The sequence below is a fragment of the Adiantum capillus-veneris genome, chromosome 2 (genome assembly GCF_014529385.1).
Source record: "Adiantum capillus-veneris isolate H3 chromosome 2, ASM1452938v2, whole genome shotgun sequence".
NCBI lineage: Eukaryota > Viridiplantae > Streptophyta > Polypodiopsida > Polypodiales > Pteridaceae > Adiantum > Adiantum capillus-veneris.
The window spans coordinates 116195032-116199999 of record NC_140932.1 but is presented as its reverse complement, the minus strand read 5'-3'; positions in this window follow the sequence as shown (position 1 = coordinate 116199999).

The following is a 4968-nucleotide window of genomic DNA, read 5'->3' as shown; positions in this document are numbered from 1 at the left end:
TCTATATATGTGAATGCAAAGAGGTTCTTGTGGAATGTCAACTCTCCAACATTGGGTTCTACACATCTATAGAAGATGTATGGATCCCCGTTTGTGACTCTATATAAGCTATCATGAGTATAATCCATTATAACTCTTATGGATTTGTTGGTTTTGATGAATCTCACCTTCAGATTGTTGATAAGAGGATGCCTCTCCTCTATGTATTCTCCCAATCCCACTATTGAAGGCATTACAATGTTTGTTGTGTTTTTCATGTCTCTGAGTGGAATAGAAAACCCTGGTGGTGGATGATTTGTCATGGTCAAGGCTCATTCAAATCTCTCAAGATAGTACTTGACAAGCCCAACTTGGCTTAGTGCAACTTATCCTTTTTTGCCCTTGGTAAGGTCTCTCAAAAGTCAAGAATTCGTGACTTTTTGGTCCGTGGAAACTAATCCTCTATGCTATTGCTTGCAAGCTTTCTTCCTGGCTATACCTGACTCAATTTGGACTTGTCTATCAAAAGTTAGAGTAATTTTAGTGAACTATACTTGAAACATCACTCAAGACAGTCTCAAGACCAGAACACAGGAACTTTAGCTTGTATCTTGGTCCCCAGAAGGTATTTTTAGCTCAAACTTGAGATTTGAGATGTTCTCAAGGATGTCTATAAGATCATGAAGTCAGATACCCCCACTCTGCTGAGGTACATGGATCGCGATCCATGTTCCTATCAAATTTTTTCTCCAAATTTTCCCAAATTTTTACTGTGTGTAGACAAGGTCATGTGCAGGCTATATACTAGTCTTCATCAATTTTGAGGTGGAGGTACATGGATCGTGATCCATGTTCGACCACATCTGGACTTGATCTCTTAGGAGTTTGTTCTTGACTATGTCCACAAGCCAAATCTCAAATCTTTTTGGATTTGGACTTGTTTTGATAGGTCAAATGGCCAATACAAGGTCTGCACATCACAAATTTTTGAATTTGGATCACTTTTGAGGTCTCTACCATCAAATTTTCATAATTTTTGAGTTATGGTTATTTAGGCCAAAATATGATTTTCACCCTTTTTTCCCTCAATCTTTTAGTCCAAATTTGATGGTGGTAGTTTCCACTTATCCTAATCCTAAATACTAAAATGAAACATGAAAGAAAAACAACCAAAACGGTACAAAATAAAGTCAAAACAGAAAACAAAACAACACTCTGTAAGCATACAGAAAATCAGAGAATGAAATGCTTTTGGCTATCTCACTCACAACTCTCTTTACCTCTTGAGAATAGATCTAGCAAGTCCTCGACTTCTAGAGTCTATCAAGCACTAACCCCTGTGTTTAGCTACTTCACTGCTAAGGTATAAACGGAATGGAAAGACAAATCTTCAACAAAAAACGCTCTAAATATGCATTAGGTCACTCACCATCTAAGGATCATATCCCCGACAGTGGCACCAATGTTAACAGGTCACCGCGACGGACGTTTGCAACATAGCTTTTGGTACTAACATAATGTCAATACTCAGGAAGTGACTCGAATGGGGTACGGAGACTCTTTGAGATCGTCAATATCAAGAAGTGAACCTTAACAAGCAAACACAACAACTCTACAAGCAAACCAACACTCAACGATCAGGAAAATTTGCCTAGTCCTTTCTCACAACTCTAGGTCATCATGCCATTTCGACACTCGAACGGACTCGAAATGCAACGAAACTTTAGGAGGAGGTCTAGGACACCTATGCGCACAATTCTACCAAGTCTGATTGCAATCCAACAAGGTACCAAAATCACGATCCATCATGAAAAAGGTCCTGAAGACTGCAATAAAACTATCCAAAAAGGTCGGCCTATGGTCTAGGAACAGTCTCCTATGGTCAAAATGACCCAGAGCTTCCTTCTTCTCTAAAGATAAGCCTCCTTTCACATTAAGGTTATTGATCTTTATACGTAGGGATTTCCAAATGGCCAGTGGCTGGCTCACATGGACTTTTACAAATATCATTATAGCATTTCAACTCAGGGGACTGATCTACTACTCTGGAATCAAGATTTACATAGAGTATTACTACACTAGCACGAAAAACTAATAGAGTAAAAATGTGGTGTTCGGCAAGTGTCTGAACAATTGGCGCCCGGTCAATCTGTCCTCAAACAAGAGTGCACCTACAATCCTACTGTCCATGATGCATGCATGTCAGTTGCTGCAGATTCACATTGTCGTATTTTGATAGTGGTTCTACAAACTACATTACCTCACGTCGTGAATTGTTCACCTCTCTCGAGTCTCTCCCTCATGGGACTTCAGTCACTTGTGCCAACAATGCCTCTTATCCTGTTCAAGGAGTTGGAAAGATTGTGCTCACTTTGTATGACAAGTGTGGACAAAATTTTGCAAATGCAGTTGAGGATTCAAGGGCTATTTCAAATGCAAAACTTTGGCATACATGTTTTAGTCATCTACATTTTTCTAGTTTGCTACGTTTGCAAAAATATGATATGGTTGCTTCTTTGCCACCTCTTGAAGCACCTGTCAATTATGTTTGTGAAGGCTGTATTTTGGGTAAAATGCAGCGTTCTAAGTTTCCAAAGGATGGTTTAGTTAGGGCCACATGCAGGTTGCAACTTGTGCATAGTGATGTTTGTGGGCCCATGCAAACTCCGTCCTTGGGCAATTACCTTTACTTCGTGACTTTCATTGATGATTACTCGAGGCATGCATGGGTCTTTACGCTTAAAGCAAAGTCCAAAGTTTTTATGTGCTTCAAATTTTTTTGGCTATGGCTAAAAATGTATCAAAATGTACTATGGGCACCCTCCATTCCGATCGAGGGGGGGAGTATATGTCTCATGAATTTAATGCATTTCTGGCTAGTCGTGGGATAAAACACCAACATACAGTGCCTTATACATGTCAACAAGATGGTGTTACTGAGAGGAAAAACAGGTCACTTACAGAAATGGCACAATGTATGGTCAAAAGTCAAGCTTTGCCGCATTATTTTTGGCTTGAGGCCATCATGTGTGCCACTTATCCACTAAACAGGTGTTCTATGAAAGCTTTGCAGTTGATTACCCCATATGAAGCATGGCATGATAGAAAGCCTTCTATTGAGCACATGCGTGTTTCTGGCTGTTTGGCATATGCTTTGGTGCCACAAACACAACACAAAAAATTGGATGATAAGGCTGTCAAATGTATTTTTGTTGGTTATAGTGCTGAAAGAAAAGCTTACAGGTTGTATCATTCGCAAAAAAAGCGTATTCTAGTTTCACGGGATATAGTGTTTGTGGAAGATTCTGTTCAGCCCTTGCTGTCATGTACTAGAGACAATAATGTAAGCTCAAAGGACATTTATGACACTTTGTTGCCTCTTTTCAGTGGTGGAAACACGAATGTAAATTCCAATGAGGAAAATGTATAGCCTATGGGGGTTTCTAAAAATGTTACAGATCAGCCTATTACTGATGCAGATGTACATGATATACTTGATGAGGAAAGGGCTGAAAATGAGCAGGCTAGAGGTATGCCAAAATGGCTGGTGCATACATTGTGTGACAGTAGATTGGATGCACCTTTGTCTAGTCGTACTCGTTCAGGCTCTCGCCATGCATCTTATGCATCGGATTGTTATGCTTTGGCTATGTCTATCTTACATGATCTTGAGGAACCTCTGTCTTTTGATGAAGCACATAATTCAAAAAATTGGATGGCTACCATGCAATCGGAATATGATGCACTTATAGAAAATGACACATGGATTTTATGTGATTTGCCTCCTGGAAAAAAGGCCATTGGTATGAAGTGGGTTTACAATTTGAAACGTGAAGGAGTACGAGTGGAAGTGCGACGCGAGAGAGAGTGCGAGAAGAAGAGCACGACGATATGGTGAACTCGCTCTACTGTAATGTGTAGAGCATAGTGAGTTCTTATTAGGTTTTTACAAAAGAATATGTGTACATACCTGGCGGCCCGCCCACTTACCTGGGCGACCACATTGGGCTTTATACCCCAACAACCTCCCACTTAAAGTCCAATGTGGTACTTTAAGTGTGAGAGAAGCTACTATACAAGCTAATATACAAGAGATGTAGAGAAGTGATGTACTACCCTACACCTAACTGCTTGCGAAAATGTGCAAAGCTCTCTGAGGGAAGTCCTTTTGTAAGTAGATCAGCAGGATTTTCTATGGTGTGAACTTTGACAAGCTGAAGTTGCTTATCCTCGAGCATTTCCCTGATGAAATGATACTTCACATCCACATGCTTTGTCTTTGAGTGATAAACTGGATTGCGAGCCAATTGTATAGCACTTTGACTATCACAATATAACACAGGCATCTCTTCTTTGATTCCCAAATCAGTTACTAGTCGATTAAGCCAAATTGATTCTTTGCATGCCTCTGATGCTGCAACATATTCAGCCTCTGTAGTAGACTGAGTAACACAATCTTGTAATCTAGAACGCCATGATACTGCTCCACCAGCCAATGTAAAGACATACCCTGACGTAGACCTTTGGTTGTCTAAGTCACCTGCATAATCTGAGTCTGTAAAACCCTTTACACTTAGCTCCTGACTCCCATAGCATATACGCATACTCTTTGTAGCTTTCAGGTATCTCAATATTCCTTTCACTGCCTCCCAATGTTTCTTGCCTGGGTTTGACATGTATCGACTTACTACTCCCACTGCAAATGCAATGTCTGGGCGAGTAGCAATCATTGCATACATCAAAATACCCACTGCAGACGCATATGGAATCTTATCCATTTCAGCCTGTTCTTCCTCAGACACAGGACAATCTTGTTTGCTAAGTTTCACATATGGTGGCAATGGAACACTCAGTGCCTTTCCCTTCTCCATATTGAAATGTTGCAAAACCTTGTCAATATACTCTGTTTGAGATAACCAAATCAACTTCTTTGATCTGTCTCTCTCAATGCGCATACCAAGTATATGACTTGCCTCACCCATGTCTTTC